We start from the raw sequence: 19,390 nt of genomic DNA on the forward strand, positions 1-19,390 counted from the left end.
CCTTTTTGATAAGGACATTCAGGCCACATAAATATGAAATAAACATGGTTTTGATTCAAAATAACTGTTTCTGTTCAGCTAATGAATCTTCAAATTGAAATAAAAGGATCATTTATGCAGTGCATGGTTCTGGGTTCACTTTTCTGATGCAAATAGCTATGCAGCATTTTGTCCTAGAATGCTAGCATCATTCCACCAAAAATGCATGTTAATTAGCTTGTAGCTTTTCATTTTTTGTGTGCAAGTTGCAGCTAACATCTTTAGAGTGGGGATTTAGCCCCCCTAGGAGCAACAAAGCACATGGATGATAATTACAGCATTATCATATGATTTCTGCTCATCAAGAAAAAAATCCAAGCCATGTATGTGCTCCACTCTGGAACGCACAACCATCTTGGATTTTTTTACAGAAGCAAGGCAGAAGGAGACAGAGAGTAGTGTGGGAGCAGCAGGGTGGAATAACTTTGGTACTGCTATTCTGCTTATGCAAGTGTAGGTGAGGGAATGCTTTCTATCCATTTCTGCATTCTTTCTATCAAATCTTTACATGTCTGCATTCTTACTGGCATGTCTGAAATGAATGGAGTGTTCATTGGCCATTTTTCTGTGATCTTACTGGCTTGTTTGGGGTTAAAGGGTGTTCATTGGCCATTTCTACATTGATTATAATGGCATGTCTGAAGGGACACTTCTAGAAAATGCTGCTAGCAGGGCAGCACTAACTGTATGTCATTTAAACACAAAAGGGTACATTGCAAAAAGCAGTGTGTAAAATGCAAAAAAAGGCCGCAACTGACCCCTCTTTTTGTCCATTGCATTCCACTTTTGCAGAATGGCCACAGGCCTCTTCACTCTGTTTTGCAGTGCAGATACCTGTGGCTTACCCCTTGAATAAAGTGCTACTTGCTTTAGGCAGCGCTGTGTACAAAATGGACAGATGGTGCGGCACAAAGTCTTTCTCCTCCCACCCACTACTTGTGCCCCTTTTATTTCTGTTGCTGCACTCTGCTCTTTCCCAAGAGCACAAGTGCTTGTCAGATGAACACACTTGCATCACTTAGCACCCTAGCCAGAGGCGGGCCAAGCCACTTTGCCTCCTTCCCTTATGGTGACATTGCAGGGGGTGGTGACAAGTTCTGCTGTGAGGACGAGACCCCAGACTAGAGGAAGGAAAAAGGTATGTGACCAGCACCACCCCCCACCCTAGGCAGGTGCCTCTTTTGCCTACCCCTAGTTCCTGCCCTGACTCTGCACCCCTGGGATCTGTAAGTGACCCCTGATTGCTTTGTAGACAGTGCAGTCCTACTCAGAGCTAAAAGCCATAGAGGCCCAATATTAGCAATTATATTAGCAGCAGCAGCAGGAGGCTGCACATCTCTGGTTTATGCCATTTTCACTCCATCAGATATGTTCCCAACAAGCTTGCATTGCTCCGGCCCTGGAAACAATTGTGCATCATGATCAAAGTCACTCAGAACCTGCATTGGACACAGTGGCTCCAAACCGACCCGAATCTCATAGTAACAAGTTCTTCTGGGAGTTTCTATTTAAAACAGATACACAGTAAATGTGTTTGCTTAAAAGATGTAATTTCCTAAAGATACAGTTGTGCCATTCAGTTGACTTGATTGTTTGTGACAGGCCACTGTTTATATCTAGTGTCTTTAACAAGGAAAACAAACAATTAGCGTTTTATGTTGTTTTGTCATAAATGCCAAATGTTGCCTTGGCGAATGGGAAAGTGACTAGGCACCATGACAATTTTACTTTCGTACAAGATGGTATTCAGTTTCGTTTAGAAGGTATGAATACATGAATATGGAATGGGAAAGGAATCAGAAGACTTTTTCTTTGCCAACAAAAGGCAAATGTAATAGTGGATAATATATGTGCAGGGCAAACATTACATTACATTTATTTATAAAGCGCCAACATATTCCGCAGCGCTGTACAATAAGTGGGTTACATACATTGGACATACAGAGTAACATATAAAGCAATCAATAACTGATACAAGAGGTGAAGAGGGCCCTGCCCAAAAGAGCTTACAATCTACAAGAAAGAGCTTACAATCTACAAACAATTTCTCCTTTGTGTGTATAAGTATTAAAGCAAATTTAGTTAGTGACATATCAACCTGCAGATATGGACAGAAGCAGAAAAATCTGAAAAAAGTGATCTAGAAAATGATCAGTGAAATATCTGTGTTAAGGCTCATACACAGGGGTGTTTGACCCTGCGTTCCCCTGTGGTGGATAACTGCTTTCTACCGCAGGGGAGTACAGGACGAAATGCAATTCATTGTTTCTTATTTGCCTATAATGACACATCCAACCTTGGAATGCATGTGAAACGTATCATGTCCCCTGTGGTGGGGCACATCATGCAGCAGAAAATCCTACTTAGGGCTTCAGTAGCTGGTTTCTAGTTTAAGGAGGTGATGTTGGGGGGTGAGCGTATGCGTAAGGTCTGGCACAGTTCACCCTATCGCCTTTCTCAGACAGCAGCAAGAACTTTTTTATGGTATTTTTGCAAGCCTTTCAAGCCTCATAAGGGCTGGGAGGTTGAGTTCTCACCAGGCCCCCTCTCTCTGTGAGCTCCATCTTTAGTTACATGACTGTGTGTAACAAACAACTCCCATACCTCATGAATGTGCTTATTATTGTGGGACAGTACCAGTTATAGGCCTATAAGGCATGAATCTTACCAAAATGAACTTGAGCTCAGCTTCATAAATGTGCTCTACATATCTTTCATTATTATTATTTGTAGGCTTATTTAAAATAAATAACCTTTACTTGGCACCAGGTTAATATGCCTAAAGTCTATTTTTTCCTTTACTTTGTGGGTTTGAGATAAATAACCTTTAACTGGCAATTATTCAACTGTATTTTTTAAAATTGTAGCATGATTAACCTTTTAATCGTATATAAAAAAAACCTTTTGATTTCACAAAAAATATGCAGTTTCTTCAAGCTTTTAAAATCTGCATGGCATTGTGAACTGGCTTATAGAATGGATTGATGCTGCCATTATGCCATCTCCCTGGGTAGCCTGCAAGGGTACTTATCATTCCCTAATGAAGTTCAGATCACAGAACTAGTGCTTGTGTGTTGTTAGCACTGCTATGCACCGTGGGAGCTTTTGAATTCCCTACCAAACCCCAGCAAGCCAAGTTTACTGAATGAAGTCATTTTATCCTTTGTAAACCGAGGTTATCCTGAAAAAAAGAAGCAGTGTTAGAGATTGCCTCAGTGCAACTGTACAATGTTAATTATAGCTGTTATCTTTTGTATTTTTTATTAGACATCTGTTCATATGATCATGGATTCCTATTAGGAATGAGTTGAATATAAAGAATTTCTAATACATTTGGTGTTTTTTTTGTCCTGTAGAAAAATAGTGTATGTGTTTGTGCACATGTCTGCAGAGCACCATATTCTTTGCACTTTGCATCCTGTCCCATGCCCCAGTGGCCATAGGTGCAGGTCTTTGATTTAAAAGAATATTTGTGCAGGTGTACAAATACAGGTATGGGACACATTATTCAGAATGTTTGGGACATGGGGTTTTCTGGATAAGGGATCTTTCCATAATTTGGATCTTCATACCCTTAGGGGCCCATTTACTTACTCACGAACCAGCCGAATGCGTCCGATTGCGTTTTTTTCGTAATGATCGGTATTTGGCAATTTTTTCGGAAAATTATCGCGACTTTTTCGTTGCCATCCGAATGTTGCGCAAAATCTGCCGATTTTTTCGTAGCGTTAAAACTTGCGCGAAAAGTCGTGCCTTTTTCGTAGCCATTCCGAAAGTTGCGCAAAATGTTGCGATTTTTTCGTAGTGTTCGGATTCATTCAAGCTTCAGTATGGTGACTTTTCTTGGGCCAGGTTGGAGCTGCAGGGTGCCATTGAGTCCTTTGGGAGGCTTCCAAAATCATGCTAAGTCTGAAAGTTTCGGCCGTCGCTTATGAGCGCTCAATACGAAAAAGTCGCGACAAGATACGAGCGAATCGTAATGGCTACGAAAAACTCCCGTTTTTTCGCAAAAATCGTATTGGTAATGAAAAAGTCGCGTCAATTTCCGAAAAGTCGTAAAGGCGCCGAAAAAATCTCAAAAAATACGAAAAAGACGCAAAATGTTCGTTTTCCAATCGGAATTTTTCCAATTCGGATTCGAATTCGTGTCTTAGTAAATCAGCCCCTAAGTCTACTAGAATATCAATTAACCATTATTGGTAAATTCTATCTTAGGATATTTAATAATAAATTATATCTTAGTTGAGAACAAGTACAAGGTACTGTTTTTAAATAATGGGTTTCCAGATAACGGAACCCATACCTGTATTTCTGAGCATTTCTGGCGGATCCCCTAGCATTGGGCTGAAGCTCGGCATAGAAAAATGCATGCAGCCCTAGGACCACCTAACATCATTACTGTTCATTAATTAGATGTTTAATTTTAGGGTTACACCTCCTTTAATGATGATTTGTTTGAAATATCTTTTAAAATGGTAAAACACATATGTCTGCCTGCTTCAATTCCATAACATACAGCAAACAAGCATAGCAAATTATGAATATATACTGTACATATATTTGTTCAGATTGCATGATCCTTACTTTCAATATTAATAGGGCCAAAGCCACATAAAAACACACACACACATATATACACACAATATCTGCAATAATAACTGTTTGTGGGTGATATGGTGCATAACAGATGGTTGCTACTTCATTTTATCTATGCCCATCTTGAATTCTGTCTTTGAATCCTTAACACAACAAATACGGAATACTAATTTTGATTCCACGTTAGCCTGAAGTTTTACTCATAACCCTTACAGTTCCATGAGTTCATCTTTCTTTCTGCCTTGCCAATATCAGCTCAGAGAATGAGGCAATACCCAAATGGAATGTTAAACAGCCCCTCCATGCTCTAGTCTACATGTGTAGGAGGGTGAATGAGGTCATACTTGCTGGCAATTTCACACTGTACTTATGGTGTAGCCTGTTATTATTGGCATTAGTTTATTTCATTTAAATAGACAAAATCACCATCGTGCCACCTGTTTACACTGTACATTTTCATCATTTCTTTATAATCATTGTATATGGGCGGCAGTAGATTATTTTCTTATGGTAACTGAGTATATAGAAGCCGGTAGTTGCTCTACTGCATACCTAAGGAAGGAGTTGCCTCTTAAGGTAACTTTGTAGCAGAGCATCTTCAACTCATCCAAAATCCCCTGTTGCTAAATATCACCTGGATGGCTGAGGGTTGGTGACGTTGCTCTCTTGCTCACCATGCGATATGAAGGTTGGCACATGCCCAGGAATTTATGGTTCTGCCATGATGTCTTTCCAATAGAGGGCTACCTAATTTCACCCTACATAACAAGGATACAAATAATAAAAAATATGTTATAGTTTATGCTATGTTATTATTTAACTGTTCTGTGGTGTATTTTTGATGAGTTACCTTTTACACGCATATTTACTTTGGATGTTATCCTGCACACCCAGGCCCTGCCATAATAGCCATTTAAGATGGTGGCACACAGGGAGATTTGATGAAAACTATGGAATTTACTTTTTGTATGAATAATGTGCAGGACAGTTTGTAATATGCAGCAAAGTTTAGGAATATCCCCTAGAAATCTGAAGTATGTGGTTCTACATCAGCTATTCTTGACAGCCAATGCTTCTGTATAGACATGGTCAGATAGGCAGACCTGCCTGGGGTAAACAGATGGCAAGTCATTACAGGAAGATGAGAGATTTAACCTTTAGCTGACCCTTAGAAATATACTTTTTACTTGACCAGGTTTAACTTGTTAGCTGCTATTTGGCGATAAACTACTTAAATCGCTATTTATAGAGTAGGAGGCCTACCATTATTACCATGCTAATGTGCAGCATCTTAGATATCACAGCTGAGGGGGTTTATACCTTGAGGTGAGTGGAGAACTTCCAGTCAATCAGTGGTTTCCCAGGGATGGAAAAAAGTCAAAAAGGGAAAATTATCTGCACTCCCAACCATATGACAAGTACCTGGGAAGAGGAGGATCAAGCAGGAGCAACCAGGCTGTCTCTACATACTATACTCTATTCTTCCATCTATCAAGCTTCCATGTTCCCATACAGAAATAGGGAATGACCATGAAATAGGCTAAATAGTTAGAAGCAAGAGGGCCCACTGACACCTGGGTCCACCGGAAGTTTACCTGGTGGGCCCTGGTATCTTGGTGGGCCAGTCCGACACTGGTTCCACCTACATCAACAGAACCCTTGTCAAAACTGGTAGGGAAACTATAGGCAAACATGATGCACAAATTCTATTTGTTAAAACTTTATATTCACAAGTGAAGAGTTGTGCTAAGTATTACTTAACACATACAGTATACAGTTATTGACCAGGGGGTCGTATCAGCTCATTCACATTATGTGCTTGTTTTTATGGGTTAGTGGCTTCATGGTTAGGGTGCAAAAAGGCTTTTTTATTTGGAACATCTCTGTTATCTTTTATTAGAGAAGGGTGTTTTTCAATAGCAGTGCAGAAATTGTCAACAATCCATGTTCTGTAGTCTTGCTCTGGGTTTTTTTTTTTTTTGCTTGGGAGCTATACTTGAAATAGAACTAAAGCAGCCTTATTCTTAGGCTTGTTGGTTTAATATGAGAATCTGGAATTTATGTTCTACCTCCACTGGCATCCCTTTGCTAACATATACAAAATCAATCTTCATGGTACTCATTTCTTTCATACTACATCTCTCTTTCTTCTCCAAGAATGTGGTCATGTAAAAAAGAATTTGACAAGTTGCCATTTTAATGTAAAGTTAGAACTTTTGTAAGTGTATTATTTCTCAATGTGTTTGGCATCCAAAATATAACTTGGTTATGAAGAGATGTGAGACAAGGGAGAATTTACCCAGAAACTAAAGGCAGTGAAGCGGTAGTTTTTATATTTTGGATCCCAAAATTAACAGTGCAGAAAGACATAAAATTCAAATGTATGGTAAGATAACAAGTTCTTTGCTGGTGGTTCCCTGTGTGGAAGTTTTATTCACAACTAGGATTCAGCAATGGTCTGTTTGGGGTGAAATGTTGGACCATTTAAGTTGATTATTTAAGTGGAGAGGAAGGATCTATGTAGCCCATGACCATCTGTGTAGGCTGCCAAGGTACCCATAAAAGAATTTAGAATGTGCATTTAGAATGTGCATTGGACAGCACAGTGTTTATCCCTTCACTAAACATGATATTAATATAAATATTTGTTTAAAAAATGAAGCATAAGCTGCAATATATCACTTATTAGTGCTTTATAATAAAGCCATAAAGTGAAAAAAACATTTTTTGTGGATCCAAACTCTTACCAGTCAGTCAAAGCTATGAGGAATGAACGTGTGAAGGAATAACTCAAGAAAAGTACCCAAGATGAATTCATGTGTCTCCCGTGTGTATACCATTTCAGCTCAAGGCTCATCTATGTCTTTTCTAAGCAGAACTTTTACAGTACTAGGGAATATGTCTGGACTTTAGAAGACCTTGATGGCCACAAAATAATTGAGATATTTTTCTAAAATAAGGGACAAAGGAAATGTTAAGGTAGAGCTCATATCATTATGTCTCTCAAGATGGCATTCAAGACTAGTTTGGTAAACTTTACAAGAATGTCACAGCTGAACCAGATATTTTGAACTGTTTTCTATGTGTAGAAAGAAACAAGAAAAGAAGAGATATGTGTTACTTGAGTGAAAGCTATTATTCTAAAATCCATTCTCTGTTGCTATTTTACTGAGAGCCTTTTGGCCCTATACCAACATATTTGAAGAATAAAGAAATATCCACAAACCGCACAAATCCTCAATGTGTCAATATTTTAAAGCAAAGCTCCCTTGCAGGGCAAACGGTCATATGGTTCTCTCATATTTCTTCTGGGCTGTTCATTGATTTGAAAAGTAAAATGTGCCTTGGATATAGGTAACCCACGCTCTTGATATTTTATACAGCTTATATGAAAAAAGACATAAGAAGGAACATTTGAAAAGTAGATTCTTAAGAGATATCATTAAAGTGTTGGGGGAAACCATAAGAAATGAAAGATCCCGTCTCTAAAGAAAGAAGACAAAAAACACAGAGAAGATAATGGTAGGAGTTCTAAGGCAGCTTTTGGGGCTTGGCACTAATACAGAATATCTGAGGTGTCATTACCATACCTCTCATCCACTTTGGTAAGGTTTCACAAAGAGGGGGAAGATGGTCTTTCTACTGGGACATGATTAGATCTTTCTTTGTATAGAGTACAAAGCACATAAAACCACTACAGTGAAATGGCCACAATGATATGGATTGTCCATTTTGTGTTATCACAATGGATTACACTCACATAATAGTACAAAAAAAGTTCATGCATAATATCCAATAGAAAATTCTATAATTCTCCATGACCTATTAAGCCAAGAAGTAAGATAAATGAGAATACAGAGGCAGGAATTAACAAAGAGATAAAGGTTTAAAGTCATCCACGCAAAATACTCATCCAAAAATGTCCTATCTTCTATTAGGCAACTGTATTAAAATGACAGAACTGGTCGCAGAGATCAGAAAAAAAAACTTTATAGATGATTCAGTAGAACGCGATGAACAATGTTGGGCGATTTTGCTTTATATTTGGTTCTTTTGATTGAAGTTTGTGTAAAAAAAAATTGTTCCCTCTTTTATTTCAGCTATCATGTTCTTGTCCTTCCAAATAATGGTGCACTGCTCCTTGGTTGGCTTGCAGAACCTATTGCAAAGAGTAAGAGCTCCACTCTGCTGCTGTGTGTCAGAATAATATTTCTGGACTGTTAATGCTGATATAGCGTTAACGATAATTTATAAGCCTCATATATAAATTATGTTATGTTTGTTATTAGAGCTCTTTGGTATTGTTGATTTTTTTCTTGTTTTATGTGATTGCAGCCAATGATATGGTCAGGCTGCAACTCTAGAGGCCCCACTTTCACTTTCTTAGCTGACTGATCAGACTTATTGGGCCTAGCTGCAAATTTTGTGGGCAATGTGGTCTAATATCTGGTCTGCAGCTCTTAAGGTGGCCATACAGGCATTGATATTATTGTACAAACTAAGTTTTGTATGATAATTGGTGCATGTATGGTGGGAGTCAAGTCGACTGATATCAGTAAAAGCCTTTGATATCAGTTGCCTCGTTGATTGGGCAGGACTGAAATTTTTGATTGGGCACCTTTGGAGGTGCCTAAACATCATTAATGCTGGACAACATTAATGCTTAATCGTCAGATAGGGGTAAAGAATTCCCTTTGTTTCTACCTGCATATCTGACAATTCAGCTCTTAACGTTAGTAGAGTGGATGAACTATCTTTCCTACAACCAATGGTTGAGGGAAAGATTGTAATTGTAGGATTTAGTGCCACCTTTAAGTAGGTCTGTAGGATGGTAGGCAATCAGGTCTGTAGGATGGTAGGCAATCAGTTAGATTGCAGCCTAATCTTCCCATGTGTGGCCAAAATATGTTGCAGTTAATAAGCTTTGTTAGCCTATATGGCATAATATTGATTTGAAACCATCTAAGCTATTGGTAAATAGCAGTATGGCAATATGGATTATGAAACCGGTTTTAAATACAATTCATCCATCAAAGAATTTGAAATACATTTTTAACTAACAAACAATTGTATCCTTATGCTCACGTTCAAGTAATTAGAATTTCTACAATGTCTCCCATTGTGAAGGTCCCAGAGTTCCCAGAATCTGCTTAAAATTTGATTTTTATGTTTGAGAGATGGCTGTCTGTAAATTATGTCAGTCAGTAAAAGAAAGTAAATATTTTACTTACTATACTCTCCACAAAAACCTGGCCTGAGTGACCCACAACAAGTTATGTCAGTGTTTATCCGTTCCTGCACATTTGGTAAATTCCTTTATCAGACCTTTCAGGATAGGTTTGTATGTGGTGTGCACAATAAGCTCTGCTTGCATAATCTACTAAAGGACAAGCATGTAACTTTTCAGTCTTTTGACATTGCCTCAGCTATGGAATTAACTAGGTTCAGACTGGGATTCAAAATAGTCCCTGGCATATTAAGTACACAGAGGCCCAAACAGCCCCCCACATACCCAATAAATAGTGAGTGTCTATGGCATCTTATAGCAGCCCCTCTGGCATTTGCCAGAATCTACAGATTGGAATAAACCAGATGTGACTCTCAGCAATTGAAAGAGCAAAATAGTTGTTCACTTACGGATAACCCCTAAAGCTGCTTCACTTAATGCAGCACAGCCAACTATTCTGTCAGTCACAGGTGAGAAAGTATTTTTACCACAAATAACTATGGCTAGTGGGGCTGTGCATCAGCTTTTCTCCACCTGCATTTTCTTTGCAGGTGGAAAAAATCATTGGAGCTCCCCTCCACTCCTTCATGTATCTGCACTTTACCTATGGCCTGTGTACCGACACATGGAGCAGATACATTATCCATGTCTCTGTACAGGCTGATACCATGCCTGTCAGTGCAAATACATGTTTTCTAATGTTCCATTAGCATAAAACCTACTACTGCTGTGCATGTATGCATCAGCACTAGAACTGCAGATGTAAAGTAGAAACCTAAAGGAACTGTGGGTAATTTGGTTGCCTCTGTCAGCCCAGGCAGTAATATGTGACTAAACTGTAACTCCCATGAAGGTGAGGCAGAGAGTGAGGGTGCAGACTTGTACACAGTATATATTACACAAAGGTGAGAGTATATCATAAATTTTAAGCTGGAAATGGGTGAGGAAGGCTGGATACAGTCATATCTACAGGCACTAGTGCATCTGTATGACTAATATCACATACTGATTATTATTATTGACTGTTTATTAAATAAAATTACCTTGCAGAACTCAACTTCTCACTGCTTATACAGGATATGTGATTCCTGTGCTTGTAGAGGTCCTAGGACACATGGCTTATGATGGCCAGCCATTTTCATCTCCTTCAGAAGTGGCGAAAGGCAACAGGTCTATGCATTTGAAATGAAATTGGTTGGATCATGTACCTGAATTGGGCTACATATTCACCATCAAAGTAACTCCAGCTACCCTTCAATGAACGATTTGGCAATATAAATTGGCTAGAAGTAAATTTGGATGCAAAGCCTATTTTTCAAAAGCTATATGCCCCTAGGGAGCCTGTAAAAAAAGAACACAGCATCTGGACCGCTCCAGTTGTATTGGTTCCCAAAACATACAAACCATCAGACTTTATGGTGACTACTGCTTAGAACCAGAACCCCAACCAATGCAGAGCACTTGGTTTCTACTCTTTCTGGAGGCAAGAACCTTAGTAAAATTGATTTATTAAATACCTATCAACAGCTAAAACTAGATCCTGTTTTTAAGCCATATCTTACCATCAACAAACATAAGGATTTGTTTCAATACCACAGCTTACCATTTGGAGTGTCAACAGCACAAGCAATCTGTCAGCATGCCATGGATCATATCAATCTGTCAGCATGCCATGGATCATATTTTCTAAGGACTACATTATGTAAAATGAACTAATCCTTGTGGGACCAGAGCGGAGGAGTGGCTAAACTATAGTTCTGACAAAATGTTCAATGATAATATAGAAAACGAGGGTAATGAACTTTCCATAGTTTAAGGTTACTTACTATGGGGAGTACAGATGGCCATACCTCAAAATACCAACGGAGGCTCTTGTTCTATTTAGACAGCATGATAAATAGATCCTCTACGTGCACTAATGACTTTTTTATTTTTAGATGTTACTTATCCTTTATTATTTAGATCTGCCCTGAAATGAGTTTGTTGTATTTGCTTTGAATTCAAAATAATGAAGGTTAAACCTATGTACTTGTCTGACATTCTTTGGCAAGTGAGCAGCAGCTCCAATAGCTGGAGAAAAAAGTGAGACCCATCACATCAATATGCAATGATAAAGAACAAAGGGCATAAACTGATTGTGGTTTGTAAAGTGGATGCAGCTTATTACATAGGGCCAAAATGATGGTCTGTGATCAAGGATCTCTGGAATAGCATTAAAAAAAACTCCATTTTAGGAGAATAAGCTTTTGAACTTTTACAATAGAACAATTTGTGCCCCCAAAAAAGGCCAAAATGCAGATTTAAAGCACAAGTGAACTATGGACACAAATTTGCATTGACACTGTTATATAGGTTATATTCCACCTAAATATGTCCGCCAACATTAAATTCTAATGGTTTTTGTGACATTGGCTGTGATCCATAATTCATACCAGCAAATTATTCTCTCTATATTCATATTCCTATTATTTTGTAGTTTCTTTTTATTCATTTAGGAGTGGGGGTGGAGTATATCCACTAGGCTTTAACTTTCCAATAATCAGCAGTAATACTAATGCTGACTATTTGAAATTCTGATGAATTATTTCTGCTTTATCTACAAATAAGCAAAAATTGTATAATATTTAATAGTTTTTACTCCCTTTTTGTGGTTGCTTATATGTTTGTGCTTTTCATAAATCCCCCTTGGTTCAACATGATTTCAATCAATGGTACTTTTACTAAAGAAACATTTTGCGTATTGTTTTTTAAGAGACTAAACACTATTCCTTATTTCTTAATCTAAACCAGGCAAACAGATACTGATATCGCTTTCCATTTCTAGGTTCCCGTGGTTAATGTGAGCAACTGTGGAAACAGGGAATGAAAGTATTTGTGTTATTGCCTTATTAGAGGTAATATTCAAACTGTTCAATTGCAGTAGAATATTGGCTTTTCTGGTATTGTAAATTGCCCAGTTGGACTGTTTTATTGGAGACTGTGATAATATGACTGGATCAATATGATCATTGCCTAACTATACTTCATAATGCATTGCCCTTCATGTTGTATTTCATAATGTATTTTTATAATCATACTCCACGTGAGCAGACCATGGTGTATGATTCTATGCATTTGACCAATCACAAACAGTTACTCCTAAATGTAAAATATATTCAGCCAATGCCAATGTGTATAAGGTCAATAGCTAGCAGGAAATATCACGCACAACTAGAAAGGGAAGTTTGAGAACAAACTTCATGTTGGTTTGAAAAACGTGGTTTGACCCGCAAATACCCAGTGACTAACATTGGAAAGTTTAACAACCCTGGAATTAATACTTAAATAATGGCAGCAGTTTAAATATAAACCAATGAAATTTAAAGGGTGGAAATGGATTGGCAGTTGGTGGCTCCGCCCACTTTTCCTAACCGTGAATATGTGGTCAGCCAGTGACTGACTGTGCAAAGTTTGGGAACCCTGACATAAATAGTGTGAGAAAGGCAGCATTTTAAATTTAAACCAAAAAAATTCAATAAGTGAAGTCTAATCTGTCGGTGGAGTCTGGCTGTTCGTGGCTCCACTCACTTTTTAAAACCTAAAAATGCAGTCCCCTAGAGAACCTCATACTGTGAGAATGGCAGCAGGTTGAATTTCCCCATTGAAAATCAAGTTAAACTCTGAGTCTATAGGTGAAATCTAATTGGCTGTTGTTGGTCCCGCCCACTTTTCTAAACTTAGAATGTATTCACCCAGTGACAAACTGTGCAGTTTGGGGACCCTGACATTAAACATGTGAGAATGGCAGCAGTTAAAATTAACTCATTGAAAACAATGAAAGAAATGTGATTGGCTTTTGGCAGCCCCACCCACTTTTTCTAACATTGAGTACGAAGTCACCCAGTGACTGACTGTGCAAAGTTTGGGAACCCTGGCATTAAACCAATAAAATTGTAGGTGAAATCTGATTGGCTGTTGGTGGCTCTGCCCACTTTTCAAAACTAAAACTGCAGTCCCCTAGCAACCAACTGTGAAAAGTTTGGGGACCCTGGTATTAATACTGTGAGAATGGCAGCAGGTTGAATTTCCCCATTGAAAGTCAATAGGGAAAATCCGATTGGCTGTTGGTGGCTCCGCCCACTTAAAAAAAACTTGAATATGTAGTCACCCAATGACTGACTGTGCAAAGTTTGGGCACCTTGGCATCAAACCAATAAAATTCAATAGGTGAAATCTGATTGGCTGTTGGAGGCTCTGCCCACTTTAAAACAAAAACTTGAATATGTAGTCACCCAATGACTGACTGTGCAAAGTTTGGGCACCTTGGCATCAAACCAATAAAATTCAATAGGTGAAATCTGATTGGCTGTTGGTGGCTCTGCCCACTTTTCAAAACTAAAACTGCAGTCCCCTAGTGCCAACTGTGAAAAGTTTGGGGCCCCCGGCGTTATTACTGTGAGAACGGCAGCAGGTTGGATTTCCGCCAAGTCAATAGGTAAAATCTGATTGGGTATTCAAAGCTCCGCCCACTTTTGTGCATCCAACAATCATCATTTTTTCATTCAGGCTGAGCCCATGACTATGTGATTCAAGTTTGGGGAGTGCAGCCTCAAAGCTGTAAGATTGGCAGAAGTTTCAATTTCCCCATTAAAGTCAAGGGGTGAAATTTGTTTGGCTGTTGTTGGCCCCTCCCACTTTGAGGTCATCCAACAAATGTCACTGTTTCATTCGGGGTGACCCCATGATTATGTTATTCAAGTTTGGGGGGTGTCACTTCAAAGCTGTAAGTTCGGCAGCAGTTTGAAAATAAAGTCAATGGGAAAATTGGAATGTTCGGAGCGGCGCCACAAAAAGATGGGGGGGCGGGATCACTTAGAAAAGCACAAGCAACCTGCTCCGCTATAGGGCGAAGAAGTGTGGAGATTTTGGGTGTTGTACCCCTAAAACTGTAGGAGGAGTAGCGTTTAGAGAATGGGGGGCGCTAAGAATAAGAAGAACAGTATGTTGGGGTTTAAACCCAACATAATCAGTCAGCTGATCAGAATAACAGGATTGCACGTCAGCCTTTTCTGGTCAGCTTCACTGTTCTTACTAACTTTTTTTAGCCAAAAGTTGTCAGGGGATTATGGAAGTTGCAGTCCAGCAAAATACAAAAGACTGCAGCTTGCATTTGCTTGGTATGCATTATAGTTTGCAGCAGTTACTCACATGCACACAGTGTGTGTGGTTATATATATATATAACCTTGAGGAGGAATCCGCACTACTCAGTCCTTATGTCCAATATTAAAAAAAATTATTGAAGGGAGACTGACGTTTGAATTTATTCGCGGATTAGTAAATCAGCCCCTATATGTGTTTGATTAGCTGTGAAGCCATTATAGCTACAGAGACTACATTATTGAAAACCATTCTTTGTACATTGTTAAGCTTCTATATCAGGTAGCTACAAAAATGCTAACTTAAATTTAAATTTCTCCCCTTGACTATTTTTAGGGAAACCTAATTAACCTTTTGTGTATCTGCCCCTATGTTTTATTTGTATTAAAAGGGTTTTATTAAGTGCTAATTTGCACAAGTTCAGTTACTCATAGCAACCAATCAGCTCATTAAAAAAATACACGCTAAGATGCAATTGGTCACTTTCTAGTGCAATTGGGTGCAATCTTGTGCCTGTTTTAGTAAACCAACCCTGATATCTCTTTAATGTTCTCCCTTTGTGTTTCGCTATGGTAACACCATTATGACATCCCTGCTGTAACAGGGTAACACAACTGTAAAGGTGGCCATACACGTGGCGATCCGACGATGTTTCGTACGACCATCGGTCGCACGAAACATCGTAAGATCCGCCACACACCATTCAGGGCTGAATCGGCAGGTAAGGAGGTAGAAACAATAGGATTTCTACCTCCTTCTGCCGATTCAGCTCTGAAGGGAGAATTTTGGTCAGGCGCCTTCTATGGCGCCCGATCAAAATTTTCAAACTTGTCCGATCGGCGAGTCGTCCGATATCGGCAGCTTCCTGCGATATCGGTCGACTCGCCGACATGCCATACACGCACCGATTATCGTACGAAACGAGGTTTCGTACGATAATATCGGTGCGTGTATGGCCACCTTAAGAGCTGATATTTTATTTGCTTGCATGAGATAATGGCTGTTGAGAGCCAAAAATAGTAATGTTTTTACTTATTATTGGATCTTCAAATCCATTGTGGTTACAAAGACTAAATTATTGAAAATCATCATCAGTATGTTTTTCTTAATCTTTCTCCTGTGTTTGGCTCCAACATCAGGTAACGACAACATTTTGACTCTTCTATGTCTCCAGTAAAACAAAGAATTCCCCTTAATAAAACTTTTTATTTATTTATTTCCTTTTTGACAGTTAAAAATCTGCCAAATCTGCCCAAGCTATCTTTGTGTTAATGTCCCTCTAATGTTCAGCATTATGACATCACTACTGTCACTGTTGTTGATGTGCCTCTGGTGTTCTTTATGTTCTGTCACCATGGTAACAGCATTATGACATCACAACTGCAAAGCTCTGTCAGCTCTTGCTGTTGTGTTCGGCTTTATTTCGTGTCACATCAGCTTAGTGGTTGTGGAGAGTGAAGAACAGTAAAGTTTTACTTTACTTATTATTGGCTCTCCATAGCAATTATGGCTAAATTATTTCAAATTATTTTCATATTATTTTTCTTAATTGTATTCCTGTGTTTGGCTCCAATATCAGGTAACTATTTCTTATGTAGATATGTTATGGTTTGTTTTGACTTTATATATATTAATTTGACTTAATATTATATATTATGTTTAACCTGGTGTTTTTAATGTACAAATGTTTATACTTGGGATTTTCCGAATCTACTTTTTTCCGATTCGTCTGAACCCCCGAATGCGTGCAGTGTGCGGTGAAAAATTTCAACTTCCGTGTTTACGTGACAAAATGTCATGTAATTTTTCGGATTCGGTTCAGCCAGGAGCATGGATTCTGCCAAATCCTGCAGAGAAAGGCCGAATCCCAAACCAAATCCTGGATTCGGTGCATCCCTAGTTTATACACACTATTTTTAAATATGTGTAGCCTTGAATCATTTATATGCGTTATTTTAGAATTCTCTTTTCCTCCTCATTTAGCTGTGAAAATTGAAAATGTTACACTATTTGGTGAAAAAATCCAGCTGGAACCTAATACATGGAGCATTATACCTTGCCATTTCATTCCACGCTCACCTATTAAAAATAACAAGATCAGTTTGGAATGGGATAAAGAGGAAAGTGGAGCGTACATCCCTGTTATACAGCTTGCTGGCATCAAGATGAGAACAGTTAGTTTGCGAGATAACAGGTTCAAAGTGTTTAAGGATCTGGTCCACAAAGGAAACTGCTCATTGATCATCGATTCCACCAAACTCACCGATAGCGGAAGTTATCAATTGCGGTTAACTGTTGGTGGAAAGTTGTTCAAACCATTCCCGAGGATTCAAGTGCAAATTGAGGAGACAAAGAAATTTAAACAAGGTAAAGTCTACATTAGAATAAGTACATAGAAACACATCCCCATGAAATAATTCTTGGGAAGAGTGCAAGAATAATCCCTATAAATTGCTCTTTTATATATTTCTGTCTATCTGAATACTACTAAAAATCTATTCCACGCCCTTGCATTAATGATCTTATGCTACACGAAAGTCCCATTCAGTGTATACCTTTACCAACTCAGTTCTACTGTTAAAGCCAAAGTTATCTATAAACAACCACAACATGTAGATTAATGAAACAAATATATTGTCTTTGAAATGCAGGAACATGGCATGTGCCTCATAGACATTTGGGTACAAAGAATAGGAAAATACCCATAAGCGACAATAGAAAATTGTCAGCTGAACTGGATTCTGAAGCTTCTGATGAAAAGAATGAAGAAAAACCCAGCAGAACTGAGGCAAAATGGTCAACTGGACTAATAGCTGGAGTTGCCTCTGCATGTTGTGTAGTAGTACTGATAACAGTGATTACCTGGTAAGTATTCCTTCTTAATCTATATTTGCAAAGTGGGCATAGTTTGGTTAGTCTACATCCTTTTGGTTTTGGGCCACAGAGGGGGAGGGGTTGGCCCAGGATTGGAGGACTGTAGGTTAGTGTAAAAATTAAGGTTCTTGTATATCTATTTTTTTATTCATTGTTTTGCTATACATTACTTTAAACATTATGTTACATGTGAAGAAACTAGAAAGGTTATATGGTTGTTTAAAACCAACTATGAAAAAGCATTAAAGGACAAGGAAAGTCCTATTCATTGGGGGTGACGAAATGTTAGGAATAGAATTAATAGGTTTGTTTCCCAGGCCAGTGCCTGGAAAAAAACTGCACCGACCTGGGGAAGTTTGAACCAAAGCTCCACTGTGCGATCCCACCTTTCTTTCCCAGTCCTCCCTCTGTCATTTAGATTTGTGAATGATCCCCATAGTGAATGTGACTTTACCTTGCCATTTAATCTTTTCAGAGAGCAAACAAAAATAGCCAACAGTATGGCCTATATAGGGCCAGGTAAAACACAGTTAAAAAAGTCAAAAATATGTTTTCTATATGCAGTGTCGTGTATTGCTACCGGAAGAAGAGAAAGGAAGAAGTCCAAGCTCAAGATGAAGAAAGGTATTTAAATCTGAAATTACTTTCCCTATCCTTTTTTGTCAAAATGATGTAAACTGGGTTTGTGGTGGTAATTGAAAGGATTAAATGTATGTAAGAAAATACTTTTGACAGTCTCCCATATAGCAATCTCTAACTTCTGTGAAAAAGGCACATTTATTTTAGTTATACATATTCTAAACTGTACTTTTGCTTCCATAGCTTAACCACTTACTTGTAACCACTTAACCATTATTTGTTATTTCTTTAAATTTAAATAGTGTTTTTAAACAATGGGTATATACTATAATCATTTGAACAGGACAGTGTGGTTGAATACAAGTGTGTAATTCATATACGTACACATGTTCCTATAAATATGATTTTAAAGTTTCTAAACTGTAATTTTGTTTCAACAGTTTATCCAATTTGAATGAAGTGGAAACAAAGGAAGTGGAGGTTCCTGAACCTCAGGGGTAGGTTGTTTTTCTCTCATTACCTCTAATGTTTTAAAATCCCTAACTTTTTTGGAAAGGACAGTGTTAATAAATATAACTCATTTAGGTGTGTGCTTGTTGTGTACTCATTATTTTATTTATTTCCTTAGCTTTCCCAATTTGGGGAATACCTGTTACATGAACGCCACTTTGCAGTGCCTTCATTCTGTTCAGCCATTTGTCAGTGATTTACTGAAGCAGAAAATACCAAAGAAGACAACACAGTTTGCTTTTATAAGGTACATAAAATCTCTGTTATAGCTATGAAGAAAGTTCCAGAAATTGATATAAATATTTAATATAGAACATTTGTATTGTTTACATAGACTGAAAGGTGCTAGGAGATTAGTTGTTTTTTTTTAGTAAATCACTGGCATGGAATGATTATTGCAGGCATTATAGAATATTAAGGCTATTTT

This window comes from Xenopus tropicalis, chromosome 9 (assembly GCF_000004195.4).
Source record: "Xenopus tropicalis strain Nigerian chromosome 9, UCB_Xtro_10.0, whole genome shotgun sequence".
NCBI lineage: Eukaryota > Metazoa > Chordata > Amphibia > Anura > Pipidae > Xenopus > Xenopus tropicalis.